At 37.5% G+C, this 24,264-nt stretch overlaps 1 protein-coding gene across 1 annotated transcript in view; it reads right to left on the bottom strand.

Moving 5' to 3' along the window:
• CCDC91 (coiled-coil domain containing 91) overlaps positions 1 to 20,498 on the bottom strand; it is a 328,037-nt gene extending 307,539 nt beyond the window's left edge. Inside the window, exon 1 of the mRNA XM_041735811.1 lies at positions 20,065 to 20,498. The gene's annotated coding sequence lies outside the window, so the exon portion shown is untranslated. The remainder of the gene's footprint in view (positions 1 to 20,064) is intronic.
• Positions 20,499 to 24,264: the final 3,766 nt, after the last annotated feature.

The following is a 24,264-nucleotide window of genomic DNA, read 5'->3' as shown; positions in this document are numbered from 1 at the left end:
CAACAAGAAGATATAACAACTGTAAATATTTATGCACCCAATATGGGAGCGCACCCAAAACATGAAACCGTTAATAACAAACATAAAGGAACTAATGGATAATAATACTATAATAGTAGGGGACTTTAACATCCCACTTACATCAATGGACAGACCATCTAAACAGAAAATCAACAAGGAAAAAATAGCTTTGAATAACATACTGGCCAGAAGGATTTAATAGATATATTCAGGATATCCTATCCAAAAACAGCAAAACACATATTCTTTTCAAGTACACATGTAACATTTTCCAGAAGAGATCACATATTGGGCCACAAAACAAGCCTCAACAATTTCAAAAAGATCAAAATCATACCATGCATCTTTTCTGACAACATGTGAAACTACAAGCCAACCACAAGAAAAAATCTGGAAAGAGCACAAAAACACACAGATTAAAAAACATGCTACTAGGTAATGAATGGTCAACCAGGAAATAAAAAAAAAGAAAGAAATAAGAAAGCACATGCAAACATATGAAAGTGAAAACACAATAGTCCAAAACCTTTGGGATGCAGCAAAAGCAGTTATAAGAGGGAAGTTTATAGCAACACAGGCCTACCTCAAGAAGCAAGAAAAATCTCAAATAAACAACCTAATTTTTCACCTAAAGGAGCTAGAAAAAGAACAATAAGCATAGCCTAACACCAGCAGAAGAAAGGAAATAATAAAGATTAGAGCATAAATAAATGATATAGAAACAAAAAAATAAATAGAACAGAATGAGGAGCAGGTTTTGGGGGGAGTGAATCAATAAAATTGATAAACTTCTATGCAGACTTATCAATAAAAAAAGAGAAAGGACTCAAAAAAATAAAATCATAAACGAGAAAGGAGAAATAAGCAATCCAAAAGAAATATAATCATAAGAAAATTATATGAAAAACTGTATGCCAACAAATTAAACAACCTAGGAGAAATGGATAAATTCCAAAAAAGATACAAGCTACCAAAACTGAAACTGGAAGAATAGAACATTTTAACAGACTGATCATCAGCAAAGAAACTGGAGAAGTAGGGACGTCTGAGTGGTTCGGCAGTTGAGTGACAGCCTTTGGCTTGGGCTGTGATCCCAGGGTCCTGGGTGGAGACCAGCATCAGGTTCCTGCAGGGAGCCTACTTCTCCATCAGCCCGTGTCTTTGCCTCTCCTTCTCAATCTCTCTCTCTCTCTCTCTCTCTCTCTCTCGAATAAATAAATAAAATCTAAAAAAAAAAAAAAAACTAACTAACTAAGAAATCAAAAAACTCTCAACAAACAAAAGTCAAGGATCAGTTGTCTTCATGGGTAAATGTGACCAAACACTTAAAGAAGACTTAATACCTATTATGCAACTGTTTCAAATAATGGAAGTGGAAGGAAAATTTCCAAATTCATTCTACGAAGCCAGCATTATCCTGATACAAAGCCAGATAAAGATAACATAAAAAAGAACTTTGGGCCAATATCTGTGATGAATATAGACGCAAATATCCTCAATAAAACATTCGTAAACTGAATTCAACAATACGTTAAAAAAATCATTCCCCATGATCAAGTGGGATTTATTCCTGGGTTGCAAAAGTGGCTCAATATTTGCAAATCAATCAACATAATACATCATATCAATAAGAGAATAAGAGCCACATGATCATTTCAAGAGCTGCAGAAAAAGCATTTGACAAAGTAAAACATCCATTCATGATAAAAAGACTCAGCAAAGTAGATTTAGAGGGAATGTACCTCAAAATAATAAAGGCCATATATGAAAAACCCACAGCTAAAATCATCCTTAATGGGGAAAAACTGAGAGCTTTTTCCCTAAGGTCAGGAACAAGACAAGGAGGTCTACTCTCACCATTTCTATTTGATATAGTACTGGAGGTCCTACCCATAGCAATCAGACAACAAAAAGAAATAAAAAGCATCAAAATCATTAAGGAAGAAATTAACTTTCGCTTTGTGCTGATGACATGACACTATACACAGAAAACCTGAAAGACTTCACCAAAAAACTGCTAGAACTGATAAACAAATTCATTAAAGTCTCAGGACATAAAATCAATGTACAGATATCTGTGGCATTTCTACACACCAAAAATGAAGGCCCAGAAAAAAGAAATTAAGACAACAATCCTATTTACAACCTCACCAAAAATAGTAAGATACCCAGGAATAAACCTAACCAAAGAGTTGAAAGACCCGTACTCTGAACACTATAAAACACCAATGAAAGAATTGAAGATGACACCAAAAAGTGGAAATACATTCCATCCTCATAGATTGGAAGAATAGATATTGTTAATATGTCTATCCTGATAAGGAAATGTTGGGGTTTGGAGCTGATGATGGCCAAGAAAGAATTCTTGCTCAGTGAGGAGTCTGCTTCTCCCTCTGCGCCCCCCCCCCACTCATGTGCATGCTCTCACTCTCTCTCTCTCTCTGTCCTCCTCTCTCACACTCAAATAAATAAATAAAACCTTAAAAAAAAAAAACCCTCTACATAGGAAGGAATATCCAATGGGAAGGACAGTCTCTTCAAAACATGGTGTTAGGAAAACTAGACAGCCACATGTGAAAGAATAAAACTGGACCACTTTCTTATACCATAAACTAAAATAAATTCAAAATGCATTAAACACTTAACTGGGAGACCTGAAAGCATAAAAATCCTAGGAAGTAATCTCTTTGACATATGTCTCTTGAGGCAAGGGAAACAAAAGCAAAGATAAACTATTGGAACTACATCAAAATAAAAAGTTTCTGCACAGTGAAGGAAACAATCAACTAAACTAAAAGGCAACCTATGGAATAGAAGATATTTACAAATGACATCCAATAAAGGGTTAGTATCCAAAATATATAAAGAACTCATACAACTCAACACCTATAAAACAAGTAATACAATTTAAAAATGGGCAGAAGATTTTAACAGAGATTTCTCGAAAGACATCTAGATGGCCAACAGACACATGAAAAGATGTTCATCGTCATTTACCTTAAGGGAAATACAAATCAAAACTACAATGAGATGTCACCTTACACCCGTCAGAATGGCTAAAATCAACACAAGAAATAAAAGATGCTGGCAAGGATGTGGAGAAAAAGAAACTTTCTTGCACTGGTTTGCATTACTGGTAGTAATGCAAACTAGAACAACCCCTCTGGACAACAGTATGAAGGTTCCTCAAAAAGTTACAAATAGATCTTCCCTACAATCTTCCCAACTGTACTATCTACCCCCAAAAAAATACAAAAACCCTAATTTAGAGGGATACATGCATCCCTATGATTACAGCATCATTATTTATAATACCCAAGATATGGATCAAGCATCCATCAATTGATGAATGGGTAAAGATGTAGAAGTGTGTGTGTAGTGAAAAATATTCAGCCTTAAAAAAGAACAAAGTCTTGCCATTTGCAATGACATGGATGGAGTTAAAGTGCATAATACTATGTGAAATAAGGCAAAGAAAAACAAATACCATATGATTTCATTCATATATGGAATTTACAACAGTTATAACAGTATCAAAATGTTACCCAATATATTTAAGCCAAAAGCAGGTATTTGTCAGTAATCATTATAAACTGCTATTAAATATCAACATACTGCTAATATAGGTACACTGCTTAAATGTGTCTAATTCTGAGGTCTTAGCCTTGATTTCTAAGAGTTTTACCATAAACACTCCTTTACAGGACTCATCATCTTGAGTATTTGTTTTCATCCCCCGTCTACATAGTATATGTAATCATTTCTTTATCAAGTTGGCTTTGGGATACTGTAAGAATTAAAGGTAATTTATAAAATAAACTACAAAATCATTCTTGATATATATATATATATATATATATATATATATACACACACATACATACAGTGGGAAGATGACCATACAGTATTTAAATTTTTTATTAGCTCTATATTTGACATTCCATTAATTTAAGTTACCAAAGGTAACTTACTGGAAGCAAGATACTATTTTTTTTTTGTTTCTATAGTGAGTGTATTAGAGTCCTTCAGATAAGTACATAATATTACATATACATTAGATAAATATACTACACACATATATATATGTTACATATAGAGACAGAGAGAAAAACAGACAGAAATAAGATTAAAAGAATTGGCTTATAACATTATAGAGGCTGAGAAGTCCCAAGATCTGTAGTTGGCAAGCTGGAGATCCACGAGAATCAATGGTGTAGTTCTAGTCAGTGTCCAAAAGCCTGAGAACCAGGAGAGTCAATGATATACGTTCCAGTCCAAGAGCAGAAGACCAATGTCCCAGTTCAGCAATTAGGCAGAAGTTCCCTCTTAGTCAGCTTTTTGTTCTAGTCAGATCTTCAACTGAATGATTGGATTACACCATTCACATTAGAGAGAGCAATCTACTTTATTACTTAGTCTACCAATTAAAATGTTACCCTCATTCAGAAACACCCTCACAGATACACTCAGAATAAACTTTGATCAAATATCTAGGCACTCAATAAAACATAAAATTAACCATCACAAGTCCATCTCTAATCAACTTGGCACTGATACATATCTTAAATTACCATACTTAATCTTCAAATAAAGACAATAACAAGGTCATATTTATGCCTAAAATGATACAACCTATCCTGTGTACAAATGGAAACACACTAACGTCTTCCCCAAAAGAGGAGGTAAAGTCCTTGAATTAGGCTTACTCTTCTTCTTGATATCTCAAATTTTACACACTATGATGGAAAAGTAACCCTACTTAAAATACTATGTATATACTCAATGTGTCTTATGCTACACGTAAGGAAATGAGAGAAAAAAGATATTTTATATATGTCGCCATACATATGTACATATATATATACATACACACACACAAATTCATAACAATTAAAATAAAATACTACTATATTATAGACTTTGTTTCTGTAACTGGTCACATGGTTGTAGCTGGTATTTATAACTACCTTCTACCACTATCCATTCTGTATTTTTTTGGTCTTCAGCAAACACTTCAGCTGTTCATGACTCCCTGATGGAATGGCTCAAACCTTCATTCCTGAGGGTCTGGGCCATCAGCAGCCCTCCCTGAACTTGGTTATTTTAATTTTCCATTGACCTTAATCACAGGGCATTGTAACATCAAGATGCCCTAAGAGATCTCCTATATTTCAGACATACTCTTTCTTAACCTCCACTCTCAAGTAGCAGTCCAGTTTCTCCCTTGATAGGATCAGTCACCCTAGCCAGTAGAGGATACTTTGCCTGTTCATTCAGTGGCAGGAGGAGTCCAAAGGAGCAGTGCAGCAGTCTTAACTTCCAGTTCAATGGAATTATTGTGTCGCCGGTAAAAGTACTCCTCTTTTTGGAACTAAAACATCTAGGCCAGCAGAGCATAAAGTCATGGAAAGAGGCAATAAAAACTTTGCTCACAGGTCACTAGGGGTCATAGTGAATGGAGCCACTTCCATTCCTAGCCCTTGATTCCCTAACTATTATGAATCCTGGCTATCAGAAAAACACCACCATATACTGGATACTAACTCTGAGCATATACAACCTTCTTAAGAACCTCACCCCAGTGCTGCAAGATACTGACACACCTAGCTGGCACTGTAACTTAAGTATTAAAAAGGCTACTCCATGGGGATCCCTGGGTGGCTCAGTGGTTTAGCGCCTGCCTTCGGCTCAAGGCGTGATCTTGGAGTCCTGGGATTGAGTCCCACAACAGGCTCCCTGCATGGAGCCTGCTTCTCCCTCTGCCTGTGTCTCTGCCTCTCTCTCTCTCTCTCTCTCATAAATAAATAAATAAAATCTTAAAAAAAAAAAAAAAGGCTACTTCATCATTCAGTCAAGCCAGCTTCTTTAGGAAGGGAGGAAACGTAAGACCAATGAATTCCATGAGCTGTACTTCTTTTGCTCTGAAATAAGTTCCTTGATCAGAAGCAATGCTGTAAGGAATACCATAATGGTGGATAAGGCATTCTGTAAGCCCACAGATGGTAGTTTTGGCAGAGAGGCACTGCATGTAGGGAAGGCAAATCCATATCTAGAGCTAAGTGTCTATTCCAGTAACAACAAATCATTGCCACTTTCATGATGCTAACACTCCAATATAATCAACCTGTCTCCAGTTAGCTAGCTAATCACTCCAGGGAATGGTGTCATATAAGGAATTCAGTATTACTCTCTGCTGATGACAGACTGGGCACTCAGCATTGGCTGTAATTAGACAGGTCCTAATGAGTGAAAAATTTATGTTGTTGAGCTCATGTGTAACCTCCATACCTGCCAGCATGGCCATTTTTATTCATGAGCTCATTGGACAATAACAGGGATGGCTGGGGAGAGAGGATGACTAGTATCCACAAAATGGGTCATCCTACTTATTTGATTATTAAAATCCTCTTCTGCTGAGTCATTCTTTGTTAAGCATTCATATGGAACACAAATATCTTCATATATTTTGTTCAGAAAGGTCTATCTACATATCTCTTCCCCAAATTTCCTTGTCACCAGTTTTTTAATCACATTCCTCCCAAGTCTCTGCCCATCCAGCCAAACCATTGGTCATCACCCATGATTGATTCCCTACAATTCATCCATCTGACCACTTCTCCTTCCAAGCGAAGTGAACCACCAGGTGCACCGCCCAAAGTTCTCCCCACTGGGAAGATCTGCCATCACCACATCCTTTAGGGATATCCCAGAGAGAGGCCGCAGTGCAACAGCTGCCCACTTTCAGGTGGCGCCTGCATTATCATGAAGAACAGTCTATAATCCATGTCTGAGTCTTCCTGTTAATTAACCTTAGGGAACCTCCCATGAAGTCATAGGTGCAGTCTTAGTAAAAGCAGATGCTAACACTTTGCTGACAAAAACGGAGAAAAGGGCATTTTCCAGATCAACAGCTGCATACCAATGACCTGGGGATAATTTGCTCTAACAGTAAAACCCGACCTGGTAGAGCAGCTGCAACTGGAGTTACCATGTGGTTAGAAGCTTTGAACAATCCACTGTTATTCTCCAAGATCCATCTGTCTCCTGCACAGGTCAAACACACAAGATGGATGGGGATGTGCTGGGAATCAACAGCCCTACATGTTTCAATTCTCTGATGGTGCCACTAATCTCTGCAATCTCTCCAGGAATAAGATATTGCTTCTGGTTTATTATCTTCCCATGTAGGGGCAGTTCCAGTATCTTCCCTTTGGCCTCTTAGCCTTCACTCCTGATGGTCCAAAATCAATGTGGGGATTCTATCAGCCGATGACTATATCGAATCTAATTATGCCTTGAAATTGGAAAAATAACCAGTGGATAGGCTTGGGGACCCACTGTGAGACAGACTTAAGATAAAACTTCATTGATCACCAGACCCCCATGTGCCCCTACTCCATTAGCAGACCACAAGGACAATCTGGGTCTCCTGGAATTACTGTCAGTTCAGAGCCAGAGTTCAGTAGTTCCAAAAGGTCTGATTATCTCCTTTTCCCCAGTGCATAATTTCCCTGGTAGAAGGCCATAAAATCCTCTGGGAAGGGCTTGAAGAATGAACAATATAAACTTTTGGCAATGTACCAGGATCATTCCTTAAAGGGACCCTGTCTTCCCTTCATTCAAAGGGTTCTGGATCTAAAAAAATTTAAGTCTAACAACTGAAGGATCATGACTTTCTGTTTTTTGATTCAGGCTAGACTTCTGTTCACTTGACCTAGAACTTTTCTATGTATCCAAATCAAGTAAGAATTGAGAAGCCTTTCTATCTATTTCACTCCTAGTAATACCACAACCAAGTAGACTACATCATTAGTCTTGGTGAGTCAGACTTTTCTAACTGCTGCTTTGATTCTGCTGTCCAAATCATGCTCATCTTACCTTTGGAAGTGGAGTACCACCACTTGGCCCCTACCACCCTGGAATTCATTTACTCCCAATGCATTTCAGTTTCCCAGTTCAGTAACTGCATCCCTACTCTAAGGTCTAGACTACACAGAAAGGCAATCACAGAGCTCTTCAAGGATCCCAGGGATCCTCTCAATATATTTCTCATAGTATTGGTTAGAGGTATGTCTTATATACCCTTCTAGTCTGGGTCTTAAGTGACAAATCCACTCTGACATTCCAATTTCCCTAAGCCTGTAAAAGCCCTTCCTCTACATGAAATCAAGGCAGGTCTAGCATTTCCAATTTCTCAGTCTGAGCAACCTTTGGTACATATTCCAGGCAAGCAAGGAACCAATTGGTTACAGCCTTTTCTAACTACCTAAGCTGCAACACTGAATGTGGAATCTCTGCTTAGTGAGGGGATATCAATAAATTCAAATTGATCCAATTTTATGTTCCTTCCACCATTATCCTGTACCCTTAGTATCCATTACCACACATTTTCCCTAGATTTGTCTGTATAAATTGGAAAACTTAAGTAGTTCTCTTGGAGTACAGCACATTTCCTCATGAGACACAGTTTGTACCTCACCTTTAAGAGTTTGCTGGTATTTGAGTCTAGTTATAAGCCCAAAAGTAAAGAGGGGTGGTAGGGCTAGTCCTAAAGAAGTCAGTATTTTCTAGTATGGCAACTGCCTCAGGGGAGGCCATTACAGTTTCCTTAGGCAATACAGAATTAATCACCCTAGATATGAAAGGGTGGAGAAGTCATTCTCTCTAGGAAATGAGAAAAAAAGCTCCCAATGGAGGTGGAGAGGCCACTAACACTGATGGGGGGAAACACTCCCACTGGCAAACAAAACATCAAAATTCAGGGGTTCAATATCTCCAGCTTCATCAGGGTCTCCCCACATGCCCCTATAACAAATTTCGGAAACCCATTCCTTCTCAATCTATATCTTCACTACAACGTATGAAGTTTATATTATTCTCACCTACTTGACTGTGAGGTTCTTGAAGACCAAGTAACATTTATTTCTGCATCCTCCAGTGGCTAGTACAGGTACCTAAAATATAGTCAGGAATCAATAAAGATTTCTATTGAACTGAATTTTGCTTCTCAACATACCTCAGTTGTTCTTTAACTTTTATAAACTCAGTTTTGAATTTATTGATATGAGCTCACTAAGCAGAGATTCCACATTTAATGTTGCAGCTTCATAAATCCTTGTTTATGTATTTATCAAAGGTCTTAATCTGCTAATTGTGTCCTTTAACAGAAATAGATTTGTTTACCAAAGGACACACATAAAGGACTTGTTTGCTTACTTTTTTCCACGATGATATTTAACTTGTCCTAACCACTAATTTTAATTTCTTCAACCGGAAGTACCATTATCATCACCAAGATCACTTTTTTCAATTAATTCTAACTTTAGTAGGAATCATTTCTGATTTTTTCACATTCAATACTTAACTAATTGCAAAAAATATTTATCTATGAAAGACTTATAATGCATAGACTCTAATTCCTCTAGAAAAACATAATAAAATATGTATGTTAATGAAAAAAATAATCCTCGTGTCTGAAGCACACTCAAATGGAGTACATCCCTGACAAAACCTGACCCTTTATGAGCAGTATTTGAAAGACTTTCCCTCTTTACCATTTTAGCTAAAAATCCAGGCTTCCCCAAACAGCAATCGAGGCACTACCAACATTTTTTATATATTATATTGTCAGAGTCCCACAGAAATGTCAACTGATGCTATTCCTCTATGAGTAAGTAACAAGTCCAAAAATTGCTAGCTATTGAGTGATGGCACTGACAGTAATAAGTTTTATTTACTAAGTTCATTTAATTGCTTATAAGTGTTTCTTTAATTCTGTGTAAATGTCTTTGGTTGGTGTTTTTATATTTTACATTAACTAGACACCACAGAAGAATTAGCTATACTCCTAGCAATCCACTTTATCACTTCAACAACTTTATAGTGAGCCTTTGGCAACAACATACACCACTCAAACATGGCAAATCTGTCTGGTGATAAGTAACTAAATACCTGGCCCAAAATTACACATGATTCAAATATAATAAGAGGAATAAAAGAAAAGAGAGACACACATCTTGGAAATACCTAACCTGACATTCCTTTGTGAAAAACTAAGTAATATAAAGCAGGTCCTTTACATCCTTAAATTCATGAGTTTGAACAATTTGAAATTACTTGTTTGGGAATTCTGAATGATGAAATACCGCATTATTTCTCAAAGAAATGTCTGTATGCTTCACTGCAAAGAAAAATGAACATCAGGAAAGACTAATGTAAATATAAAAAAGTATCTCTAGTAATCATTTACAACAATGACAAACCATTTATGTCTCCCTCAAGTTGAAAGGTGATGCAATTAAGTAAAATACAAAAACTCACATTATGTTCACACTCTAAGAACCCAAAGATATAATACACTACATTTTAACCCCATGTTCTTATCAACTATTTGCGGATAATAATCATCCCAATATCTTCCATTGCACTGGAAATAATATTCTCAATTCTCAATTATTACTCTCAGATACTACAGGTTGCTAAGCTAGTCTATTAAATGCTCAAGGGGTGAGGGGAAAGATGGTGGGGGAGAGTTCACTTATCTACAATTACTAAGGCATTAAAATCCACAGTATAAGTTTAGAGATGCTCACCAAAGCAAAAATATTTGGCTTCTGTCTTTCTTTATTAAGGAAATCTCACTAATCAGAAAATTCAATTTCTGCAAGTAATATGTTATGGCATTACAAATAGTAATTGTTCAACAAATGCCTCTTTACTTTCCCCTTTCAGTATAGTTTTGACAATTCACTGAACCTTTTAATCATAATTCACAAGCCCTAACTAAAGATTTCCTCTATTTAAATGGACCAAATTATAAAGAATTAAATAGCATAATATAACAGATAATAATGCTCAGTGACCACAGAGGACAAGACAAAGAATACAGAATTTACACAGAGTTCACTAAGTCATTAAACAAGCAAACTGCAATAATAACAAAAACAAACAGCAACAATAACAAACCCTCAGGAGGAGAAAGAATGTGATATCCAAATTTCCATATTACACATAATACATTTATTGGTTATATATCACATGTAAGTACATACACTATATATAACATTTACATTTTTAATGTCTAGTCTTTGACAAAAATTATGAGACATGCAAAGTTCACATACAGAGGGGAAAAAAGGGCGATCAATAGAAATTACTCCTGAGGAAACTCAGACATTGTTCTTAATAGACAGACATTAAAATCAACTATTTTATATATATTCATAGATATAGTCCCAAAATACTAAAGGAAACCATGCCTAAATAACAAAAGTAAATCATGACTGTGTCTCAGAAAATGGAGAATATTAATGAAAGTACAAGAATCATAAAAACAAAACAAAAACATCTGAAGTTGAAAAGTGCACTAATGAAACCAAAGAAATTTTACCAAAACATCTTAACAGCATATTTGAACTGGCGGAAGAAAGAATAGTGAGCTGAAGATAGAGCATTTGAGATTATCCAGTCTGAGGAACAGGAAAAAAAAAAAAAAAGAATGAAGAAAATGAACAGAACATCAAAGACCTGTGAAAACCACCAGGCATACAAATATATGCATATGCATAAAGAGAGTACCAGAAAGAAAGGAGAGAAAGAGGGTGGCAGGGACAGAAAGAAAATTTGGAAGAAATAATGCTACAGTACTCCACAAATTTGATGAAATACATTACTCTACACATCCAAATACATTACTCTACTCAACAATTCCAACTAGGATAAAGAGATCCATACTTCAATGTGTCATAAGCAAACTTTCAAATACCAAAGACAAAGAGATAATCTTGAAAGCAGCAAGAGAAAAGCCACTCATCTCATACAAGGAATCCAAGATAAGATTTTTAACCATGAAAGCCTGAAGGCAGTGGGGATGACACATTCAAAGTTTCAGAAGAAAAAGACTGTCAACCAAGAATTCTAAATCCAGCAAAACCAATATTCAAAAAATGAAGAAATTAAGACTTAATCAAATAAACAAAAACAGAGAAGTCATCACAGGCAGTTCTTATCTATGAGACATACTAAAGGGAGTCCTAAGAAATGAAATGAAAGGATAATAAGACAGTACTTGAACCTACATAAAGAAATAAGAACACAAGTAAAGGTAACTACATTGGCAAACATGAAAATAGGTATAAAAGCATATTTGTTCAAAATTCTTTTAACTCATATCTAATTTAAAGACAACTGCACAAAGCAAATACTACAAAACTGTGTTGGCAAGCATACAGAGTAGAAAAATGTGATTTGTACAAAAGTAGCACAAAAAGGAAGAAATAGAACTAGGTAATAGCAAATTTTGTATAAATTTGAGATTAGATTGGTATTAATGCAAATGAACATCAGTCTGTTATAAATTAAGATATTGTTTGCAATCCCCAAAGCAACCACTAGGGAAAAATTCAAAAGATATATAGTAAAAGAAACAAAAGAATTAAAATGGCATAGTAGAAAATATCCATTTAACAAAAAAGAAAGTAGTAGAGGAATTAAGGAACCAAAAGAAGAGCCCACTTGACATACAGAAAATAAATAGTAAAATGGCAAGCATAAATCCTATCTTACTAGTAACTACATTATATACACACGGATTAAACACTCTAATCAAAAGGCAAAAATTGGGAGAATGGATTAAAAATTATCTAATCAGGTGCTATTTACAAGAGACATGACTTAGATTCAAAGTACAATAATGTACACCAAAAATATATATTGGGAATAACTAGTTAACATCATAAACAATACACAGAATAGTATACTATCGAAACTCTGAAGTTTGGAGCATCCATTTCTTTGAAGTCTTTAAGTAAGGGGCACCTGTGTAGTGCACTCAAAATTTACAACTTTTGTGTATCAAAGGGCATTATCAAGAAAGGGAAAATAGAGGCTGCTGGATGGCTCAATCGGTTAAACATCTCCCTTGGGATTGGATCATGATCTCGGGGTGCTGGGATTGAGCCCTATATCGGGTTCCCCACCCAGGGGGAGTCTGCTTCTCCCTCTCCTCCCCATTTGTGCCCTCTCTCACTCTCTCAGTATCTGTTTCTCTCTCTCTTAAACAAATAAAATAAAGAAAAGAAAGGGAAAACACCTACAGAATGAGTGAAAACATTTGCAAGTCATATACCTAATAAGGGTCTAATATCCAGAACATATAAGGAACTCTTAAAACTCAACAAAAAGACAACTCAAAGGCAGCCCCCGTGGCTCAGTGGTTTAGCGCTGCCTTCAGCCCAGGGCAGGATCCTGGAGTCCCGGGATTGAGTCCCACCTCAGGCTCCCTGCATGGAGCCTGCTTTTCCCTCTGCCTGTGTCTCTGCCTCTCTCTCTGTCTCTCATGAATAAATAAATAAAAATCTTAAAAAAAAAAAAAAAGACAACTCAATTTTAAAATTAGCAAAAGAAATGAATAAACACTTCTTCAAAAAAAGATATGAAAATAACCAAAAAATACTTAAATCATCGATTAGTATCATCATTAGGAAAATACAAATCAAAACCACAATGAGGTAGCAGTTCACATCCACTAGGATGGCTACAACCGAAAAGAGAAAAGAAAAGAAAAGAAAAGAAAAGAAAAGAAAAGAAAAGAAAAGAAAAGAAAAGAAAAGAAAGAAAAGAAAAGAAAGAAAGGGAAAAGAAACCAAGTACTAAGAAGTGGAAAAACTGGAATCCTGTACATTGCTGGTAGGAGTATAATATATACAGCCATTTAGGAGAATAGCTTAGCAATTTCTCAAAATGGTAAACAGAACTACCATATTACCCTGCAATTCTACCCCTGCATATATGCCCAAGAAAATTGAATACAAGTACACAAACAAATACTGGTACGCAAATGTTCATGGCAGCACTATTCAGAATAGTGAATTAGCATTATGTGCCACTAATTACACACTTTAAAATGACTACTTCTGTGTTTTATGAGTTTCACTTCAATGAAAAACTAATCAAAAAGAACTGTTTGAAAGTACCCAATTCAAGTAACTGCTACATTGGATACTTAAAAACAGTGGCTACTATTATCACCTCTATTATGTATTACTCTATATATCACAATATATCATTGCAGTAATTGGTCCATAAACACAAGTAGTCACTATATTTGTGGTACTGACATAAATGCCTCAATTCCTGGATCTTAACCTCTAAAATTCACTTTCTTACTACAACTCTGTACCCTTCTATTTATAGTAGGCTATCATTCCCATTGAACCTGTCATTCATTCCTATTCAAACTTCTAGTATGCCAAACCCTCTTTATCCTCTCAGTCTACCAAAAACCCCACTTTGTAACTCCGAACTTACTGTTACTATTGGTAAAGCTTTTGTCTTGACTTCTTCCTTGATCACTCTTTGTCCTTCCAAATGCCTGTTTGTTTGTTTTTTTCCCATTTGTCTAACATTGTGCGTTATACACCAGGAAACATACTCAATACACTCAATAAGCGAGAGACCAACCAACCTACAGGCCAATGTTTGGGCATCCTCAATTGAGAGTAATCAATCTGAGGAACAGAAAGAAAAAATAATGAAGAAAAATGAACAACAGATCCTCAGAGACCTGTGGGAAACCATCACGCATGCCAAAATACGCACTATGGCAGTCCCAGAAGAAGAGTGAAAGGGCTAAAACGAGTATTTGAAGAAATAATGACCAAAAACTTCCCAAAGTGTACTTCCCAAAATATATATACACACACAACACAGACACATCACCAACAGATGGATTGGTGGAGAAAAAGTAAATGCTGATAAAGTGGGGAAAAAGTATATGCTGATTAAAGAATCAGCCTTATGATTCCTAATTCACTACCTGAGCAATTTGCCGAATTATTTTGATCAGATGAAAGTAACTATTATGATATCCATGGCCCTTCTACGTGGGAGAAAAAAAAAATCACCTGAAATTTTCACGTATGTGCTGTCTCACTTGTTCATGAGATTTTCTACTCCTAAGTATTTTGTACGAATCACACAATAAAACATTTTGCAATCTGACTAGATGCTAAGTGGTCACAGGACTTCTCTGCAATCATATGGAAATCACGTTTTATGACAGACTGTAACACTGAGAGTAGCCTTATGGCACTCCTTTCTTTTCCAATTGATAACAAGAAAAGCAAGATCAGTAACACCTAACTTTGGAACTACAGAAAATAAACTCAATACACCAACGAAGGTAAAGTCTTCTACAAAAGATTCTTGCAACAAAAAGTACTACACAAGTATCCTTAACTAATATGACTGGGGGAAAAACACATAAGCAAGAGATATTTTACACCACCAGTCACCCTAAGTAGAAGCCATTAATTAAGAAATTAATAAAATGTACCTTTTCTGCGGAACAGACAAAAGAAGAAACCTAAAATATCCAAATGCCTCAAGAAAAGTATCAGCAGTCAATAAACAAACTTTTTTTTTTCCCCATTCTACAGAATAGAAAATGAATACTCATTTCAATTTGTCTTGTGATTCAGGGCAGGTGGCCCATTTAACACCATTCAGATATCATAGGTTTATTTTTAATTTTTCATGCCCAATCTGGGCAAACTAAATAAAAGGTGCAACCCCACTTTAAGTTGTCTCTATTAAATTCATAATTAAAATTAAAATTCACAATTAAAATTGATACTCTCAATTTTTTTAACTATCTTGTATTGATGACTATACATATAGTTTCTTAGTAATATTCATGCAAGCTCCTGTCTATTTGTTAAGCACATGCACAGATTAATGGAGTTTGCATAATCCTGCAACACTGTCTTTACTACAACTGTGGAAGTTCTGAATTCTCATAATATAAAAGTCAAGCATCTTGAAATGATTGTACAGATCCTCTCTTAACACAAGGTTGGTCACAACATAAAGGCAATTTGGCTGGTCTCTTCATTATCTCATTATCTTCATTATCTCTTCATTATCTCTTCATTTCCTACTTTTGGTAGGAAATGCACATGGTCAATGATAGTAAAGCTGACAAAGTGAAAAGAAAGTCAGTCTTCTCAGAATACCAGGAAAAAGTGATTTCACACTTCACAAAAGAGTGGTTACTTAATACATACAGTTACTCTATAGAACTATATGTATTGGACTGCATTATGTAAATACCAAAATGTACATATGCTTCTAAGGAAAACAGCTTTATGAGAATTATTATGTGTTGCATTTTAAAATGAATAACATCGGGGATCCCTGGGTGGCACAGCGGTTTGGCGCCTGCCTTTGGCCCAGGGCGCGATCCTGGAGACCCGGGATCGAATCCCACATCGGGCTCCCGGTGCATGGAGCCTGCTTCTCCCTCTGCCTGTGTCTCTGCCTCTCTCTCTCTCTCTCTCTCTCTCTGTGACTATCATAAATAAATAAAAAATTAAAAAAAAATAAAATAAAATAAAATAAAATGAATAACATCATCTCTGTTCTTGATGTATTAAAACTGTAATTTTAAAAAATGCTTCTCACTTCAAAATTTTAAAAAATTGTTATATCCCTTGCTAGTAACATTAAATATATTCCAAATTCTTTAATTGGATTCTATGGCATATAGCTAACAACAGTCTTTGTACCAGTGTTTGAGGATTTCACAGGGAAGGAAAGAGGGTACAGGAAAAGAAATGTCTAAACTAATTTAAAAATATAAAAAGACATAAATTTGGGTAAACATTTTAGAAGTGACTGAGACTGTCTCATGTTATTAATTTGTTTAATGAGTTTATTCTAAGCATCAAATTAAGACAGATTCAGAATAAACACAACAAAATGCTTACAAGAACTCACTGTTGGTAGCATAGCCTATGATTAAAACAAGATTCAGAAAAAAAAAAAAAAAAAAAAACAAGATTCAGGAACACTCGTGATCAAAGCCCAGCTCTACCACTGACTATGAATGCAACCTTCGATAAGTTTCCTCACTCGTCTGAGACTCAATTTCCCTGGCTAAGAAATGGGAAAATACTACCTACCTCAAAAGGTACAGGTTGGAATTCAATAAAACAACATACAGAGAGTATCTGCATGATGCTAGGCTCAAAGACTTCTATAATTCTTATCAAAAGAAGAACATGAATAGTATTTCACATTACACAAAATGCATCAGGAATTCTATCTAGAGCAATGGCAGCAAAACAACACTGGTGGAAAAATCATTTACTTATTTTATACCCTAAACCTATAAAAGTAATGGTTTAAACTAGATAAAATCTAAGGTTCTCTGAGTTTCTGAAATTCTAGAATTCTACCTTACAGTGATGCCCAAAAGTTTTGCTCCAAATTTTATTACAATAACCCAGAGAAAAACTTTTAAAAAGATCAAATTAAATGAGGCAGTATATATTAAGAATCTAAAAAAATTTCATGCACTTTAAATAACTACATTTTTAAAAATTGATTAAAAGAATCTTACCAGAGTTATATACAAAGATATTAAATGTTAATTTCAATTGAGAAAATTATCTTAACTATAAATCAAGAACTTACAAATCAAGTTCTCAAAAACTTAATGCTGAGTGAAAAGGAATAAACATAAAACAATATTTACAGTTTTTAAAAAAATGTTTGTAAAATAAAAAGACTGAAAGAAAAGCCAGCAAAATATTAGCACAGTGATTTCATAGGATTATTTCCCAATTTTCCACTATACAACTATGATTTCCACACCAACAAAAAAAAAAATTCATTCATGATCTAAAAAAAAAAAAAAAAAAAAACCTGAGCAAACTAAAAGTAAGAAAATTTCCCCAATCTGATGAAAACCATTTACAAAAAACCTACAGCTAATATTTAATGGTAAAAGACTACATGACTTACCCACTAAGATGAGATACAAGACAAGGACACCTGCTCCTATTCAACATCATACTGGAGGTCCTAGCCAGTGCAATCAGACAAGAAAATGAAATACAACTGGCCCTTAAACAACTCAACGGTTAGGGGCACCTACCCACCTCACAGTCGAAAATCCACATACAATTTCTGACCAAATGATAATTTTAATTGTAAATTATGTAGTTCAATAAGCCGAAATTTTAAAGGACATAGGACATGCATTTTTTAAAAATACATATCAAATTAAATGAGCCAAACTCAGCTCACCAGGTTTGGAGGTAGGGGAGACAGTGAGGAAACCAAACAATCCTTAGGCATATTGTAAGTCAAAAAAATTGACTATGATCAAGATTTGTCAATAAGAAACAGACACTGATATAAAAAAATCTAAAGAGAGTTGCCTTTTTTATTACGTTCTCGTTGTCTGAAAACAACAAAATTTGATGAGCTTCCAAAAAAGAGCAAAAGTCACAAAGAGCAGGTTCATAAAGGAGCACTGTTGATTGTGAGCCAGAATTTGGAAACAAGTTACCTGACATTCTCATCCAGTCCAATGCACTGCCACCCCAACTTCTATTAGAAGAAATATAATAAACCTTCAAGTAACTTCATTTATAACAATCCTAGTGTATAAGATAAAATGCCTCTAACTAGGCAAATTCCTGTTTATCCATTTAACCCTTCAGATCAGCTAATTATTATTATTGTTGTTGCTATTTTACTGTCACCGAAAATAAGTAAGTGCTGTCCCTCTCTGATGACTCTGCAGTTTCTTTCTGACTGGTATTAAGATGATTACAAAAAGCTCTCAGAAGTTTTGAGCTGATTACTCCAATAAGAAGATACATTTTTCCATGTAATAAGAGGTAAATTTTAACTTCCATCACTGTTTTATGTTTATTCCATTTGGCTTATACTGTTGCTAGGATACCAATTCGTAATAAGATTCCCAAGCCCACAGAACAACTTTCCTAGCCAGTCAACTCTGTAACCAGGGCGATTGCGGACCACACACTTTACTGGCCAGCCAGCACCCCACACAGGTGCACTCTCCCTGGCATCCCCCATGCTCCATGTGCTCCATTTACCTAACAGGTACAGTATGTATGCCAATTCCTTCATTGCAACAGAAATTACAGCACATGGCAAACAGGATGATCAGAAGTGTAGAGCTCTCTGATGTCAGTGAATCTATTGCCACTCCCTGTTCTCCCACCCAACTAGATATTCCGGGCATTTTACCTTAACCTGTAGGGTGAAATGTTAGCAGAACCCCATCACTCCACCAGGCAACATGCAAACGCTACTCCCAAAAGCCATCACCCAACTACCGCCTGGATGCACATATTTGGAGAGGAAGGTGGCATCAGTATGTGTACAAGTCAGACGAGAAGGGAAGGAAAGGAGTCGGAATTCTTAAGGGGCCCTGAGTCACCTACAGCTGTGGCCAGGGCTTTACCCTCCAGGAAATCAGGCTCTGCCCCAACGCCCCTCATGGAAGCAAGTGAGAGGAACAGCAGCAGCAGCAGCAGCAGCAGCAGCAGCATCCTACCAAGAAGACATCCAGAACCGCTCTTCATAGTGCTACACTCCTTAAAGGGAAGCCACAAACAGGTTTCGTGTCCAGAGCTTTCCACCACAGTACACACCACGGGCAGACAGACGGAAGAGACATCTTTATTGTGCGGAAAAGGGGGCGCGCTAAGAGGGATGAAGAATATGCCTCACCACTTGGAAAGTTACTGGCTGCCGCCCTAGCCCCCCGCAAGCCGCTGGTGCTGCAACCTGTGGCCCAGAGTAACGACACGGGAATGTGGCTGGCCGAGTCGTAGGGCTTTAGGCCGGTGTACACAGCAGTGGCGGGGAACCTAACCCGGGCGACATGGCTGAGAAGACTCGCCGAGCATCGCAGCCTCGGCTCGGTGGGAGCTCCGGCGACACAAACGATCACGTGTGCTGGTCCGCGGGCGCTCGGAAATCCTCGACTCTGGAACGTGCAGGGGCCGGACCCCGCCGGCAGCACCGGGTCGGCGCGCTCCGGGTCCAGCCCGAGGCGGGGCACGCCTGCGACTCCCGCGCGCGGCGACCTCCGCCTCCGGGGGCGAGGCCCCGGCCTGCGCCAGGCGGAACCCGGCCGCGCTCCCCGCCCGCGCCCAGGCCGCCTCGGGGCGCGCCGCCCCGGCCCCCAGCCCCAGGCCCGGAAGGCGAGCGTCCATTTACCTGCTCCCCGCTCTGGCCGCCGCCGCCGCCGCCGCGCCGCTCCCCCACGCTGCCAGGTGAGCCCCGGCACACTGCCCCGCACGCGCTCACCCGGGGCACGACCCCAAGCCCGTGGCGGGGGGCGCGGGGGGGGGACGGGGGTGGGGAACCGCGGCGACCCCAGCCACACCACTTGGGACACCCCACGCACCACCCGGCTTCGAACACCTCTGCCCCCGGAAGTTGATTTCCTCCAAGGCCCGCCCAAAGCTGCGCCTGTCACTCAACGCCCAGACGCGCGTCACGTGGTCCATCCAAGCCGGGGGCCCGCACCTTTGAGCCACGCCTCCTTAAAGCCACGCCCCCCTCCGGTGGCTTGAGCAGCCCTCCGGGGGTTGCCTTGTGCAAAGGAGGGGGACGCAGGAAGCACCTCCCGTTAGCTACAGCTTCTCCTTCCATGAGTGACAGGCCCAGTGGCTACGCCTAATGCATGCAGATAAAACCCTCCCCCAAAATGATACTCCCATCTGGGATTCTGCAGGATTGTTGCTGAGAAAAGCTCCGCCTGATGTTTTCACCACCTCCAGGCAGAGTTCAATTAAAAAAAAAAAAAAAAACAACCATCTTAGCTAAATGCTTGACAGGTAGTAAGTGCTCAAGAAACAGTTGACTGGATAACGGTTCCAGTTCATCTTTGCGTGCAACGGAATGCACCGAAGCCCAGAGCCTCTCCAGACCCTGTGACATTAAGGGAAAGACTGTTCAAGAATTGTTTTTTGTTCTTGGCCTCAGCTCCAGATCACAGCAATTTATACATGCCATCTTTGTTTCAGAGGGAGTTTATTTTCAGCTGCCAAGCCACCCGCTTTTTTCCAAGCCTTCAATCAAATAATTCCTCCTGAAGAAAAAGAAAAGAGAAGGACATAACTGTCAGGGTTTTATTTGAAAGGAAGCATGATTATATAGGTTGGGTTTTTTTTGGGGGGGGGGTGTCCATTTCAAAGTTAACTGTTAAACAGTCAACTGGCTGGTCACTCGTTAAAGAGTGTTCCATTTTTGACAAGGGAGGGATTTGAGGAACACTCATTTAACAATTTTTTATTAAATGTATACTTGGCCTGCTGGCAATTGGAGAATGGACCAGATACATTCAAGATGTTTGCCTGCAAGGAGTTTATAGTCTAGTAAGAAAGATAGACAAGTAATCTGGGAACTTCGGGCATAAGTCTCTGGAATATTCACAGTCATCAAATTAACAGGCATTCTTTAACATTTTGGAGGTTATTTTTCTCATCTTTCCACTGAACAAAATCAACTCAAGCCTTTAATAATCTCTGCTGTGTACTCGAGGTGGAAAATGTCAGCAAGGAATCCTAACAATTCTCCAGTTAGTGCAGGCTTAAGTGGTTAGTGAGTAGTTGAGAACAAATGTCACTCTTCTATATCCACTTTTTCTGTCCTCCATCGTCATGTGCACAGTGAACAGGTTTCTCTTACAGCAAATATGATGCTTCCTTAAACAAATTTATTTACCCATCTACTACACCACCACATCAGAGACTGCTTTTCATTTGTATATATCTCAATCTACTTATTAGTCTTTGTATATGCAGCAATATCACAGTTTTAGTGATTAAAAGAAAGGTATTTAATAAACGTTTCTTAAACTGAGTACAATTACCTTTATGTCATTTTGTATCTCATATCCCTTTCAACTGGAACCTCAGATGAGTTTCTGAGAGTTTTCATTGATAGATCTATATGTTTCCTCTGTCCCACCTAATCCAATATTTAAGATTAATTAAACGAACATAATAATAGAAGCTGATATTTATTAAATACTTGCTATGTGCCTGCCATAATTATCTTATGTGCTTGGCTAAATATTTTAAATCTATTATCTGATTTGTCATCAGATCCTCCGAAGTAATTACATTAATATATTACATTAATATATTCACTTTTTTGGTAAGGATAAAGGGGGAAACAATGCTAAAGAGCTAGAGAGGGTAATTTTTTTTTAAGGATTTTATTTATTTATTCATGAGAGAAACAGAGAGAGGCAGAGACACAAGCAGAGGGAGAAGCAGGCTCCATGCAGGGAGCCTGACGTGGGACTCGATCCCAGGTCTCCAAGATCATGCCCCAGGCCAAAGGCAGCGCTAAGCCGCTGAGCCACCGGGGCTATCCCTAGAGAGGGTAATTTGACCAAGTGGCAGAGCAGGATTCCAAGCCAGTTCTGCCCAATGAAAGCATTTGTTGATTTCCCTACAGCACACTGCCTCTGCTTTTCACATCATTTATTCATCACTGAATCCAAATTTCACCAATTCCGTGAAGTCTTTCTCTTCTTCACACAGTAATCTGTGCTCTTTCTTTTTTATTAAGTATAAATTTAGTGGGTTTTAGTATATTTACAGAATTGTTCAACCATCACCACAATCAACCTCAGAACATTTTTGTCACCTCAAAAAGATACCTCATGCCTTTTGTCAGTCACACTTCATCCCTCCTATTCCCTGCCCCTTTGGCCTAGACAAGCACTAATCCACTTTAGGTCTTTAGATTTGCCTGTTCTGGATATTTCATATGAATGCGATCATGTAATAGGAGGTAGTCTTTTCTGGCTGCCTTCACTTCGCATCAGGTTTTCAAAGTTCATTTGTCCATACAATGGTGAACATTTGGGTTGTTTCCATTCTGAGGGTATTAGGAATAACGTTTCTATGAACATTCATGCAAAGTTATTGTGTCAAGATAATATTTTCATGGCTATATATACCTAGGAATAAAATTGCTGTCTCATATGCTAATTCTATGCTTAACCTTTTGAGAAACTGCCAGATTGTTTTCCAAAATGGCTGTACAATTTTACATTCCTACTAGCAATGTATGAAGGTCCTAATTAACCTCATCCTTATCCCAAAGTTAATCCAATCAGGATAATCCTGACCCATGATGTTCCCTTGGCCCACAATGGCATGGGATTGAACACCAATCATTGAACTTTTGCCCCAAAATTGTGTGCTGTGGCTCCCTTTCTCCCTCCTGATGTGAATGAGAAAGCATATGATCCTTGTTGCTGAAGGCAGTCATCTGGCGACTGAAAAAATGAAAGAGAAATGGAGCTGAAACCCTAATCAAATAAACAAAGATCTATAATATTGTATATAAGCAAAAGGATATAAAGTACAAACTGTGAAATTTTTAAATAAGCACTTTTCTGACCTCTTTCTTCTCCTGTACCAGATTGTTCCATTATGTGAGCTTTCGAATCAAATCAACATAGACTGATTTTTTTGCTACTGATCCTCAGTATTGAATACTGAATCGTGTATTAAATGTTGGTTAAGTCAGTTTGAATTTGTTACTATTTTACTTCACCTCAAAATACTTTGATGTACATTATGTGATATAATGTGCACATATGTGCTGCTTAACTTACTTTATCCTCTAATGGTTGTCAGTTACCATAATCTAGAATTTGCACTTTAGATGTATTCATCTGGCACTTAATCAGAAAGGCTGCATTCCAAACATAAGAACAATAAATGCTTCTACTATCATTATCTTCCATTAATACCTGAGACCTTGTTAATCAATTGATGTTATAAGTGGGTATTCACTAGTGAAATTATGGGTTTTCTATTAGCATGATGGATGTTATAAGTTGGCTCTTATTGATGAACCAGCAGTGTTCATGATATGTATATTGAATAAAATATTTCAGAGACAGTCCCTGCCTTGGATGACCAAGGTTATAAGAAGTTAGCAAACTGTAGTTTACACTTTCAGGAACAGCACCCTTCAGACCTCAAACAAAAAAAATGTCTAAAATCCTAATAATTTTCAATATGCCAAAAATGAAACAGTTTAATTTCTGCTTAACTAAAGGGAGAATCACGTTCGTTATGGAGGTGACTGGAGACATCATGTTAATTACGGAAGTAAGGATAGATTATTTGTGCCTTTTTCTCCACACTGCAAGTTCCTTTTTAGAATATTCCCAGGGCAGATGCCATTAAACTGAGATCTCAAGATGGGTGCATTAAACTAAATTCAGACTGGCAAAGTATGAAGAGCTACTAGGAAGGAGAAATTCCAAGATACAAAAAGTTAGACTATATATGGTCTCTGCCTATTGTCACTTGCCTACAGAAGTAACAAGAAGAAAATAGTTCAAAAACTTGATGGGAAAATAGATTATTAAATAAACCTCAA

The sequence above is a fragment of the Vulpes lagopus genome, chromosome 21, assembly GCF_018345385.1.
Source record: "Vulpes lagopus strain Blue_001 chromosome 21, ASM1834538v1, whole genome shotgun sequence".
NCBI classification, from domain to species: Eukaryota; Metazoa; Chordata; class Mammalia; order Carnivora; family Canidae; genus Vulpes; species Vulpes lagopus.
This window is presented reverse-complemented; position numbering and strand designations above follow the sequence as displayed.